The following is a 13,598-nucleotide window of genomic DNA, read 5'->3' on the forward strand; positions in this document are numbered from 1 at the left end:
AATTTTGACTCCTGGTCACAGGACCCTCACCACATGGCAAAGTAAAAGAAAGCTAAATTTGTGGAGTTTCATGGGATTAGCCAGTTGAAATATGAATATAAATGTATGTGGAACACGAGGACAGGACATTGCGGTTTGAATTTTTAGGAAACTTCTCACTCTAGGCCTATTGGGGGGAAAAAAGGACACATTTTTGGTGCTAAAACTAAAAAGCATTCTTCTTTTGCACAAATTAATCTGTTTAATCAGGTGTAGTCTGCTGAGTTGTCTCACCTTCATACTTCTCCAGTCCACAAAATATCTTGTTGAGGCTGTACATTAGGAAGTCTGCAGCTAAAAAAAACAAAGTCTTTGTTCTTGTGATTCCTTGGGCTTTTTGAGAGGGACAGAAAAGGTTTGGTTACATCACAAAAATACACAGCCAGTGTGCACAGTCCACAACTTTAGACTATTAAAACAAGAATTTAAGAATATGAAAAAAGGCTCAACACAACAGGAACTCAGCGTAACTGTCAGTCCACAAATATAATCAAACAGTATATTGGAATATATCAGGAAACAATATCAGGAAATATCAAACAAAATATGCAAGACAAAACTAGAATTGAAATTATTAATAAAAAAGAAAAAATAATTTCCTAGTTCAAAGACTGCTTGCAGAACTTTGAACAGTAACAAATCCGGTTGATTTCTAGCTAACCAGTTAAAAATAAATAAAGAAAAAACAACTATATGTGCTGTTAAAGATTTATCTGGGAACACAATATATGAACCTGAAAGAATAAACAACATTTTTAGGGATTTCTATGAAACTTTATAGTCACCACAAATAAACCCGTCTAAAAATGAAATTGACCAGTTTCTTGGCAACGTAACTCTTCCAAAATTATTAGACCGTCAAGCAATGGCACTGGATTTGCTACTGACACCAGGAAGAGCGCTGAGCGAGAAACAAGATGGCGAGCCACCCACGGACCCATTGAACTGTACCAAGCAGGAAAAGGAAAACGCCCCCTGCTGGACGTTGAGCTCTTTCGCTGAAAAACTGGTAGGATTAATCCATACACCTCTGCAAAAGAACAGCGGACTTTCAAAGCACTGGATAATCATTCGGAGTAATTCCAGGATTAATAGTTAAAGGACACAGAGACAACTTTCTTTTGTTTATTTGTTTGTTTAAGGGATTTATTCAGCCTTTTGCTGAATCGTTTTCAGTTTTACATTTATTTATTTATTTTTGTAATTTATTTTGGTCAACCTTACATTTTAATGCTGTAATGGTGTTAATGGAAATGTAAATAATTTTGTTAGGTTAAAACAAAGTAAGAACTGGTTGAGAATTTAAAGGTGAACCTGGACCAAGATTAAATTAAATCTTGGGCCTAAAGAACTGAACTTGATTTAAAATAACACAGTGTTAATGCAAATAGATCAAAGGATAAACTTGAACTTAGAACTTGAAATAAATAAAACAATAACCTAGGTTGAAAATAACATCCTTCTAAAGCCAAATAAAAGGTTTTGAGATAAATAGGATGAACTAACAGAACATACTGAACTAAAAGGGGGGAAAGAAAACCTTGTTTTCTTAAATGTATGATGTTGAATGTTTTATGTATTGTGTCTATAACTGTCTATTCTCTGTCTTCACACAATAATAAGCCGGCAATTTAAACGTATTTACTGGTCTGTGGTCTTTATTACATGCTACGCTCATTACTGCTCTAGTAGTCGAACCTAACTGGTCCTAGTATACTGTAACGACTCCAGAAGTGTTACAGAAGTGGCGAGCCAGCCAGGAGCAGTAATTGATCCCTCAAGCTTTTTTTTCTTGACCCAGACCTCAAAAATAGGCCAAGTCCGGCAAAATGGAAATAGTTGACAGAGAAAATGTTAAAATCCCAAACTCAGTTATTGTTAGTGGGATTACAGGCACAGACGCTGATGAAGCTTTAAAAGACTTTTTAAGCAGATATGGTCGAACAGCGAGAACCCTTAAGATAGATGACCCTAAGTCTTCTTACCACAAAAATGCTATCGTAGAGTATGAGAGTGGATCTGCTCTGTCGACACTTGAACCCTTACTACCCTACACACTTGAATGTCCGAATGAAGTCACTTATCAGATACGAGCCCTGTCACCTGAGTACATCGCAGCTGTTACCAACGTCGCCACCAACAGTTTTTTCAATGAACTGCAGAACATTGCTAGACTTAGTGGCAAATCTTTTGAAGCTGTTCTGCATGAACACCTTTCCCAATGTGCTCAGTCAGTCACACACAGCACAGAAGCTCCTACCCCAGACGCACAAAGTGAACTAACAACCCAAGTGCAAGCAAATGACCAACCGATCCAAAGTGAAACTGCAGAACTGATCAAAGCTAACATATGCATCAGCGATTCTGAGTCAGTCGACCAGACACAACCAGATCTACAAACTACCATTCCACAGAGCTTTATAACACACCCTGATGTGCAAAAAGTTGTAGTAGAGCACATAGTGCGAAGTGAAGCTCTTGTCTCACCAGTGAGCGCCTCCTTCCGCCTCAGAAATTTTTCAGGCAAACTGCCCTGTCCTAGTCATGAGGTGGACTTTGATACATGGCGCCACAGTGTAGAGCTCATACTTCAAGATCCCAATCTGTCTGACTTGCAACGCTCGCGGAAAATTGTAGACAGTCTTGTACCGCCTGCTGCCAACGTGGTGAAACCTCTGGGCCCTGAAGCTTTGCCTTCAGCTTATCTTGAACTACTCCATTCAGCTTTTGGCACTGTGGAGGATGGCGATGAGCTTTTTGCCAAATTCCTCAACACATTACAAGATGCAGGTGAAAAGCCTTCACACTACCTCCATCGCTTGCAAACAGCTCTCTCAAAAGCTCTGAAAAGAGGCGGTGTCGTAACTAGTGAAGCAGACCGACACCTTCTGCGTCAATTCTGTCGGGGGTGTTGGGATAATGCCTTGTTAACAGATCTTCAGCTCGAAAAGAAAAAAGATAAACCCCCCTCATTCACTGAGCTGCTGCTACAGTTGAGAGTAGAAGAGGACAAGCATACTGCAAAAGAAAGCCGAATGAAAAAACATTTTGCTGCCACCAGACCAAAAGTAGCCTCTCACTCTATTGCTGCAGATGCTGACTTTCCTGCGCTCACCATGCAAAATGATCTCACTGAAATGCGAACACAAATAACTGCGCTGCAGAGTGAACTGACGAGATTGAAACCCCAGAAAGTAGACCCACCAGTAGATGCTCAAAAGGATCTGGTCACAGAACTAAAGGCACAAATCAGTCAGCTTCAAAGCCATCTCGCAACATTAACCCCGAACCCTCCTAGGAAAAAGTCCAACCCTCCAAAAGCTACTGCTAAGACCAACTCTCAAGTACCCGAACGAACCCATTTGACATCCCAAGCTGCGAAGAGTAGGCCCAGGCCTGGTTACTGCTTCCAGTGCGGCGAAGACGGCCATATTGCCTCTGTGTGCCCAAATGACCCAAACCCGTCTTTAGTCGCTGACAAAAGGAAACAGTTGAAAGAAAAACAGTTACTGTGGGATAGACAAAACAAGCAAACACAGCCTTTAAACTAAAGGGAGCCCTCATTGCGGGACAAATGGGTGCTACGGACAAAACTAGTCCCACCGAGCCTTCACATAAACCCAAAAAACGATTCTCAAACAATAAATCAGCCACTGTGAAACTACCCAAGGGTCTAATTGGAGCTAAGTACACTGCTCAAGTAAAAATCAATGATCAAGCTTGCAAGCTGCCTTCTTGATACCGGATCGCAAGTGACCACAGTGTCCCGATCGTTCTATGAAAACAATCTTGCAGACCTTGAAATCCATCCAATACAGGACCTGCTAGAAGTCGAAGCTGCAAATGGTCAGAATGTCCCATATTCAGGCTATATTTGTGTCGACATTACCTTTCCAAAGAACTGTTTTGGTACTGAACTTACTGTGTCTTCTCTTGCATTAATTGTTCCAGACACACGCTCTAGTGTTCAGTCTTCTCTCTTAATTGGCACTAACACTCTTGACCTTGTCTTTGAAAGCCTCTCCTTGGCTAATACAGACCTCAGTATCCTGCCTTATGGTTATAGAGTAGTGCTGAGCGTGTTACAACAAAGACACAAGCAAAAAGAAGACGACAGCCTTGGTCTTATCACTCTGTCAGGGAAAGAGCCTGAAGTCATTCCTGCAGGCCAAAGTCGAGTCTTAGAGGGTTTAGTCCACGCAAAAACTGAACACTCAGGCGGGTGGGTAGTAGTCGAGACTCCCTCTACATCCTCCTTGCCAGGTGGTGTCTTGGTCACCAACTGTCTACTTACCCTTGCTGAGAAACCCTCACAAAAGCTTCCAGTGGTCCTGCGAAATGAAAGTAAGCATGACATAGTTATCCCTGCAAAAAGTGTCATTGCCGAAATGCATGCTATTCAAGAGATCATACCAAACAGTCAGATCACAGAGCAGTCCGAACAGGCTCCCAACTCGAACCCTGCTGAGCTTAATCTTAACTTTGCTGATTCTCCAGTCCCTGCTGAATGGAAAGAACGAATCACACAAAAGTTAAGTGCTATGTCGGAGGTTTTCGCACTACACGATACAGACTTTGGTTGCACTAACAAAGTAAAACACCAAATCAAACTGAGCGATGAAACCCCCTTTAAGCACAGACCCCGCCCCGTACGACCACAAGATCTTGACGCCGTACGGAGGCATTTGCAGGAACTAAGCGATGCAGGTGTCATTCGCGAATCCGAGTCGCCATTTTCCTCACCGATAGTGGTGGTAAGGAAGAAGAATGGAGACGTAAGACTCTGTGTAGATTACCGTAAGTTGAATCTGAACACCATCAAAGACGCCTACGCGCTTCCTAACTTGGAAGAAGCGTTCTCCGCCTTGACAGGATCGAAGTGGTTCTCGGTCCTTGACCTCAAAAGCGGGTACTACCAGATCGAGGTCGATGAGGCAGATAAGCACAAAACAGCCTTCGTATGTCCGATGGGGTTCTTTGAGTTCAACCGGATGCCCCAAGGCATAACAAACGCTCCCAGCACATTTCAAAGGCTGATGGAGAAATGTATGGGCGACATCAACCTTAAGGAAGTCCTGGTCTATCTAGACGACCTTATAGTTTACTCCGAAACCCTCGAACAACACGAGACCCGCCTTCTCCACGTGCTTAATCGTCTCAAAGAATACGGTCTGAAGCTATCGCCTGAAAAATGTATGTTTTTTCAGACGTCAGTTCGGTACTTGGGGCACATTGTCTCCCAAAACGGTGTAGAAACAGACCCCGAGAAAGTAGCTGCGTTAAAAACATGGCCAAGTCCCAAGAACTTGAAAGAACTCCGCTCCTTCTTAGGGTTTGCGGGGTATTATAGGCGGTTTATTAAGGACTTTTCAAAAATCGTAAAACCCCTTACCAACTTAACTGCTGGATACCCCCCACTGCGAAAAAACAATGGCTCTAAGTCCAACTACGTCCAATACTTTCAGCCAAAAGCTCCTTTCGGGGAGAGATGGACAGAGAGTTGTCAGAAAGCGTTTGAGGCGATTATAGACAAACTGACTTCTGCCCCAATTTTAGGCTTTGCCGATCCCAAGTTGCCTTACGTATTGCACACAGATGCAAGCACAATCGGGTTAGGGGCAGCTCTTTATCAAGAGCAGGAGGGAGAGTTGCGAGTAATTGCATACGCAAGCAGAGGACTATCAAAAAGCGAAAGCCGTTATCCTGCTCATAAGCTTGAGTTTCTTGCCCTCAAATGGGCTGTAACGGAAAAGTTTTGTGATTACTTATATGGCAGTCCTTTCACAGTAATAACTGACAGCAACCCCCTAACTTACATTTTGACCACCGCTAAGTTAGATGCGACGAGCTATCGCTGGTTGTCCGCCCTGTCCTCTTTCGAGTTCCAGCTTAGGTACAGAGCAGGAAAACAAAACATGGACGCAGATGGCCTATCTCGTCGTCCGCATCTCGAGCCATTAAATGACCTTGTCTCCCTGAAGGAACAGGAGCGGATCCGTCAGTTTGTGCAACACCACTTGCCTGGCACCGATCCTTTCACTTACGTTCCCACTCAAGCTGTCAGTGCAATCTGTGAGAAACATCTAGTCCAGTCTCTTGACACAGACCATGCTCTCGCCTGCCCACTCGTAACTTCACTGTCTATGTCCGTTGATGCTGTTCCCGACAGTTTCGACCAGTGTGACGCTTTTCCTGTCATTCCAAGCTTGTCAGAAGAAGAGATAAGACAAAGTCAAACGAACGATCCTGCTATCAGTGAAATCATACACCAGCTTGAAACAGGTGAAACATCTCCTCCTACTGTACGCAACGAGATCCCACAACTTAGCATCCTTCTGCGTGAGTTAAACAAACTTGAGTTGCAGAATGGGATTTTGTACAGAAAAAGACAAGTAGGTGAAGAGACACAGTACCAGCTGGTTCTTCCTGAAAGTCTAAGATCTATGGTTTTCAAAAGCCTTCACGATGACATGGGTCATTTTGGTTTTGACCGGACCCTTGATTTAACCAGAACCAGATTTTTCTGGCCAAAAATGGCCTCAGACATAGAGCAAAAGATCAAAAGCTGTAGCAGGTGTGTTTGCAGAAAGACCCTGCCAGAGAGGGCGGCGCCCCTAGTAAACATTCAAGTCACCAGACCTCTAGAGTTGGTGTGTATTGATTTCTTGACGATTGAACCAGATCGCAGCAACACTAAAGATGTCTTAGTTATTACAGATTTCTTTACGAAGTATGCTGTAGCAATGACAACTCCCAACCAAAAGGCTAAAACTGTAGCCAAGGCCCTGTGGGAAAACTTTATAATCCACTACGGTTTTCCCGAGAAGTTGCATAGCGATCAGGGAGCAGACTTTGAGTCAAAAACCATCAAAGAGTTATGCGACCTAGCTGGGATTGAGAAGGTCAGAACTTCACCCTACCATCCCAGGGGAAACCCTGTGGAGAGGTTTAATAGAACCCTGCTAAACATGTTGGGTACACTCAAAGACGAAGACAAGAAACATTGGCGTGACTTTGTTAAGCCACTCGTTCACGCGTATAACTGCACCAAACATGAAAGTACAGGGTTTACGCCGTACGAGTTAATGTTTGGCAGGCAGCCTAGGTTACCCATTGATCTTGCCTTCAATGTCCCCCTGAATCATCGCCAGCAGCAATCTCACTCACAGTATGTTAAAGCCCTCAAATCTCACCTTCAGGAGAGCTACCAACTGGCTACTAAAAATGTTAGCAAAGTTGCTGAACGTAACAAAACTAGATATGACAAACATGTAACCGAATCTGTCTTAGGTGTCGGAGATCGCGTGCTTGTAAGGAATGTTCGGATTAGGGGAAAAAACAAATTGGCTGATAAGTGGGAGTCCATCGTCCACGTGGTTGTAAGTCAAAAAGACAACCTCCCAGTATACACAGTCAAACCCGAGCATCACCAAGGTTCCACTAGAACTCTCCACAGAGACCTTTTGTTACCTTGTGGGTTTTTGCCAACTGCCCCTGAAAATCCTCCAGCAGTCCAAGTAAAGCCTCATCGGCCAAGCACACGTCAACACCCAACAACTGATCCTGATGAACCAGAACTTGAATACGACTCTGAGGAGGATAACTACCCTCTGTATTACCCTCCACCTCCTCCCAAAGAGATCTCAAGGTCGATTGAGGAATACGAGGTAGTTTTTCCTCCCAAGGCTAAGTCAAACCATGCTAATGAGCAACCCAAATCAGACAATTCTCAAATCTCAGAAAATGTGACAGTGCCTGATATTGCTCAAGAGCACATGGACATGACGGAAACTGTAAACTTACCTGATTGTGGAAACCTACCGGATATGGAAAACTTACCTGAAAATGACAAAATACCTGAAATGGAGAAAACACCTGAAATGGAAAACTTGCCTGAACCTGCAAAGGAACGAGCTCAGATAACTCAACAAAATGAAATGGACAATGCATCGGATTCAACGAAAACTAATGATGAGGAAGCAACTCAAACTCACGTGAATGAAACTGAACCTGTAAACAATGAGACTGAAAGAAATGACCCCGAAGCAGAGCAATCAGTCAGAAGATCATCCCGAGAGAGAACAAAGCCCAAGCACTTAACATACCCTCAATTAGGCAACCCTCTTGTTGGCATAGTTCAGTCTTTGTTCCAAAGCTTAAGTGAAGCTGTCACAGGCTCTATTGAAATCCATGATATCCAGGTAGTCTGATTTATGCATTATGCAAAGGGGCTTGCATACATTTAAGAGGGGAGGGTGTAACCCTGGTTAACATAGCTAACAACAAATAAAAGCCTGTTAGTAAAAACAGTCATAAGAAATATATTACAGGTGATAAATAGGCAATAAATAGATCATAATGGTTAGAAAATTCATTAAAAACATCAGCAATGATATAATTCATGTTATAGGATTTCATTTGTGTTTAAAAACATGTTAAAAGGGTACAGAACTTGCTAATTCATGGTGTTTTATGTTCATCCAGGTAAAATGGTTAAAATATGTGTTGAGACTCTTATTGTGAAAGGGCACGCTGCAGCGTGACTCCTGTGATTAGCCACACCCAATCGGGTTGTTCCTTCTTTTTGATGCTAGAGAGAGAGAAATGCAGACAGTCCTTGCAGAGCTGCTGCTTAAATGAGTGAAAAAATAGTAAAAATAAGCCAAAAATCTACTTAAAGCCATTTTTGTGCCCTGGAAAATGTATTTTTGTTTTTCCGACCTGTCCTTGCCTTGGTGACGTTGTGAACATAACCAAACGGGACTTGGCCATTAAGGTTTGGATCGGGAAATGCCGAGCTAGAATCGGAGTTTGATTCGCTGAGCGAGAAACAAGATGGCGAGCCACCCACGGACCCATTGAACTGTACCAAGCAGGAAAAGGAAAACGCCCCCTGCTGGACGTTGAGCTCTTTCGCTGAAAAACTGGTAGGATTAATCCATACACCTCTGCAAAAGAACAGCGGACTTTCAAAGCACTGGATAATCATTCGGAGTAATTCCAGGATTAATAGTTAAAGGACACAGAGACAACTTTCTTTTGTTTATTTGTTTGTTTAAGGGATTTATTCAGCCTTTTGCTGAATCGTTTTCAGTTTTACATTTATTTATTTATTTTTGTAATTTATTTTGGTCAACCTTACATTTTAATGCTGTAATGGTGTTAATGGAAATGTAAATAATTTTGTTAGGTTAAAACAAAGTAAGAACTGGTTGAGAATTTAAAGGTGAACCTGGACCAAGATTAAATTAAATCTTGGGCCTAAAGAACTGAACTTGATTTAGAATAACACAGTGTTAATGCAAATAGATCAAAGGATAGACTTGAACTTGGAACTTGAAATAAATAAAACAATAACCTAGGTTGAAAATAACATCCTTCTAAAGCCAAATAAAAGGTTTTGAGATAAATAGGATGAACTAACAGAACATACTGAACTAAAAGGGGGGAAAGAAAACCTTGTTTTCTTAAATGTATGATGTTGAATGTTTTATGTATTGTGTCTATAACTGTCTATTCTCTGTCTTCACACAATAATAAGCCGGCAATTTAAACGTATTTACTGGTCTGTGGTCTTTATTACACCCCTTCTCTGTCAAAAGTCAGTTCGAATGACATGAAAATGAAAGACTTACAGCACCAGGTATTCCCAGCCAAGTACTAACCAAGCCCAGCCCACTTAGCTTCCGAGATCAGACGAGGTCGGGCGTACTCAGGGTGGTATGGCCGTAAGCTGCTGGCACCAGCACAATGTCTCAATTTATGGATTCAAGTGATAATTGGCAAGTACCTGAAGTTACGAAGACAATCCTATAACCCTACCTGCATGTTTGCATAATACCCTAACCCAAAGGCTCAGTTTAGCATTTATCCAACAGCACAGGCCCTGGATTGTTGAAGATGGCCTCAGGAACCAGCACAGGGCCTGGTGTGTTGTACATGGCCACAGCTAGCAGCACAAGGCCTGGTTTGGTGAAGATGGCCTCGGTCAGAAGCACAGGACCTGGTGTGATGTGAGTGGCCTGAGCAAGAGCCACAGGCCCTGGTGTGGTGTAAGTGGCCTCAGCCAGCAGCCACAGGCCCTGGTGTGGTGTAAGTGGCCTCAGCCAGCAGCCACAGGCCCTGGTGTGTGTAAGTGGCCTCAGCCAGCAGCCACAGGCCCTGGTGTGGTGTAAGTGGCCTCAGCCAGCAGCCACAGGCCCTGGTGTGGTGTAAGTGGCCTCAGCCAGCCACTCAGGCCCTGTTGTGGTGTAAGTGGCCCCAGCCGGCAAGTCAGGCCCGGGTGTGGTGTAGATTGCCTTAGCCAGAGTCAAAGGCCTGGTGTGGTGTAGGTGGCCTCAGCCAGTACCACAGGCCCTGGTGTGGTGTAAGTGGCCCCAGCCGGCAACTGAGGCCCTGGTGTGGTGTAGATTGCCTTAGCCAGAGTCACAGGCCCTGGTGTGGTGTAGGTGGCATCAGCTAGCAGCACAAGACATTGGAATAGAGCCAAAAGCAATGTCGTTAATGTGCCCTCATTAATGGGCAGCTGCTTTGGGTCTTTTAATACACCCCTTCTCTGGATCAAAAGCACTTCAATGACATGAAAAGGAAAGGCTTACAGCACCAGGTATTCCCAGGCAGTCTCCCATCCAAGTACTAACCAAGCCCAGCCCTGCTTAGCTTCCGAGATCAGACGAGGTCGGGCGTGCTCAGGGTGGTATGGCCGTAAGCTGCTGGCACCAGCACAATGTCTCAATTTATGGATTCAAGTGATAATTGGCAAGTACCTGAAGTTACGAAGACAATCCTATAACCCTACCTGCATGTTTGCATAATACCCTAACCCAAAGGCTCAGTTTAGCATTTATCCAACAGCACAGGCCCTGGATTGTTGAAGATGGCCTCAGGAACCAGCACAGGGCCTGGTGTGTTGTACATGGCCACAGCTAGCAGCACAGGGCCTGGTTTGGTGAAGATGGCCTCGGCCAGAAGCACAGGCCTGGTGTGATGTGAGTGGCCTGAGAAGAGCCACAGGCCCTGGTGTGGTGTAAGTGGCCTCAGCCAGCAGCCACAGGCCCTGGTGTGGTGTAAGTGGCCTCATGCCAGCAGCCTACAGGCCTCTGGATGTGGTGTTAAGTCGCCTCAGCCAGCCACCAGGCCCTGGTGTGGTGTAAGTGGCCTCAGCCAGCAGCCACAGGCCCTGGTGTGGTGTAAGTGGCCTCAGCCAGTGCCACAGGCCCTGGTGTGGTGTAATTGGCCTCAATAGCAACTAAGGCCCTGGTGTGGTGTAATTGGCCTCAGCCAGCAGCCACAGGCCCTGGTGTGGTGTAAGTGGCCCCAGCCGGTCACTCAGGCCCTGGTGTGGTGTAGGTGGCATCAGCTAGCAGCACAAGACATTGGAAAAGTTCCAAAAGCAATGTCGTTAATGTGCCCTCATTAATGGGCAGCTGCTTTGGGTCTTTTAATACACCCCTTCTCTGGATCAAAAGCACTTCAATGACATGAAAAGGAAAGGCTTACAGCACCAGGTATTCCCAGGCAGTTTCCATCCAAGTACTAACCAAGCCCAGCCCTGCTTAGCTTCCGAGATCAGACGAGGTCGGGCGTGCTCAGGGTGGTATGGCCGTAAGCTGCTGGCACCAGCACAATGTCTCAATTTATGGATTCAAGTGATTAGGTGGCAAGTACCTGAAGTTACGAAGACAATCCTTTAACCCTACCTGCATGTTTGCATAATACCCTAACCCAAAGCTCAGTTTAGCATTTATCCAACAGCACAGGCCCTTATTGTTGAAGATGGCCTCAGGAACCAGCACAGGGCCTGGTGTGTTGTACATGGCCACAGCTAGCAGCACAGGGCCTGGTTTGGTGAAGATGGCCTCGGCCAGAAGCACAGGCCCTGGTGTGATGTGAGTGGCCTGAGCAAGACCACGGCCCTAGCCAGCCAGCAGCCCTGCTGTGGTGTAAGTCACCTAGCCAGCAGCCAAAGGCCCTGGTGTGGTGTAAGTGGCCTCAACCTGCAGCCAGAGGGCCCTGGTGTGGTGTAGGTGGCCTCAACCAGCAGCACAATACATTGGTAAAGAGCCAAAAGCAATGTCGTTAATGTGCTCTCATTAATGGGCAGCTGCTTTGGGTCTTTTATTACACCCCTTCTCTGGATCAAAAGCATTCAATGACATGAAAAGAAAGGCTTACAGCACCAGGTATTCCCAGGCAGTCTATCCAAGTACTAACCAAGCCCAGCCCGCTTAGCTTCCGAGATCAGACGAGGTCGGGCGTACTCAGGGTGGTATGGCCGTAAGCTGCTGGCACCAGCAAAATGTCTCAATTTATGGATTCAAGGGATAATTGGCAAGTACCTGAAGTTACGAAGACAATCCTATAACCCTACCTGCATGTTTGCATAATACCCTAACCCAAAGGCTCAGTTTAGCATTTATCCAACAGCACAGGCCCTGGATTGTTGAAGATGGCCTCAGGAACCAGCACAGGGCCTGGTGTGTTGTACATGGCCACAGCTAGCAGCACAAGGCCTGGTTTGGTGAAGATGGCCTCGGTCAGAAGCACAGGACCTGGTGTGATGTGAGTGGCCTGAGCAAGAGCCACAGGCCCTGGTGTGGTGTAAGTGGCCTCAGCCAGCAGCCACAGGCCCTGGTGTGGTGTAAGTGGCCTCAGCCAGCAGCCACAGGCCCTGGTGTGTGTAAGTGGCCTCAGCCAGCAGCCACAGGCCCTGGTGTGGTGTAAGTCGCCTCAGCCAGCAGCCACAGGCCCTGGTGTGGTGTAAGTGGCCTCAGCCAGCCACTCAGGCCCTGTTGTGGTGTAAGTGGCCCCAGCCGGCAAGTCAGGCCCGGGTGTGGTGTAGATTGCCTTAGCCAGAGTCAAAGGCCCTGGTGTGGTGTAGGTGGCCTCAGCCAGTACCACAGGCCCTGGTGTGGTGTAAGTGGCCCCAGCCGGCAACTGAGGCCCTGGTGTGGTGTAGATTGCCTTAGCCAGAGTCACAGGCCCTGGTGTGGTGTAGGTGGCATCAGCTAGCAGCACAAGACATTGGAATAGAGCCAAAAGCAATGTCGTTAATGTGCCCTCATTAATGGGCAGCTGCTTTGGGTCTTTTAATACACCCCTTCTCTGGATCAAAAGCACTTCAATGACATGAAAAGGAAAGGCTTACAGCACCAGGTATTCCCAGGCAGTCTCCCATCCAAGTACTAACCAAGCCCAGCCCTGCTTAGCTTCCGAGATCAGACGAGGTCGGGCGTCTCAGGGTGGTATGGCCGTAAGCTGCTGGCACCAGCACAATGTCTCAATTTATGGATTCAAGTGATAATTGGCAAGTACCTGAAGTTACGAAGACAATCCTATAACCCTACCTGCATGTTTGCATAATACCCTAACCCAAAGGCTCAGTTTAGCATTTATCCAACAGCACAGGCCCTGGATTGTTGAAGATGGCCTCAGGAACCAGCACAGGGCCTGGTGTGTTGTACATGGCCACAGCTAGCAGCACAGGGCCTGGTTTGGTGAAGATTGCCTCAGCCAGAAGCACAGGGCCTGGTGTGATGTGAGTGGCCTGAGTGAGAGCC

The 13,598-nt window shown here is 45.7% G+C and overlaps 3 non-coding genes and 1 pseudogene across 3 annotated transcripts; all 4 read right to left on the reverse strand.

The window, feature by feature from the left end:
• Nucleotides 1-10,630: 10,630 nt before the first annotated feature.
• On the reverse strand, nucleotides 10,631-10,749 carry LOC121813369. The gene has a single exon (XR_006053675.1). It is a non-coding gene; the product is annotated as a 5S ribosomal RNA (ribosomal RNA).
• Nucleotides 10,750-11,531: 782 nt separating this feature from the next.
• Nucleotides 11,532-11,649, reverse strand: LOC121813371. The gene has a single exon (XR_006053677.1). It is a non-coding gene; the product is annotated as a 5S ribosomal RNA (ribosomal RNA).
• Nucleotides 11,650-12,206: 557 nt separating this feature from the next.
• LOC121813372 lies at nucleotides 12,207-12,321 on the reverse strand (annotated as a pseudogene).
• Nucleotides 12,322-13,179: 858 nt separating this feature from the next.
• On the reverse strand, nucleotides 13,180-13,297 carry LOC121813370. Its single transcript, XR_006053676.1, has one exon. It is a non-coding gene; the product is annotated as a 5S ribosomal RNA (ribosomal RNA).
• Between the last annotated feature and the right edge of the window lie 301 nt (nucleotides 13,298-13,598).

Source organism: Haplochromis burtoni, unplaced genomic scaffold, assembly GCF_018398535.1.
Source record: "Haplochromis burtoni strain Fernald_Lab_line unplaced genomic scaffold, NCSU_Asbu1 Contig_1592, whole genome shotgun sequence".
NCBI classification, from domain to species: Eukaryota; Metazoa; Chordata; class Actinopteri; order Cichliformes; family Cichlidae; genus Haplochromis; species Haplochromis burtoni.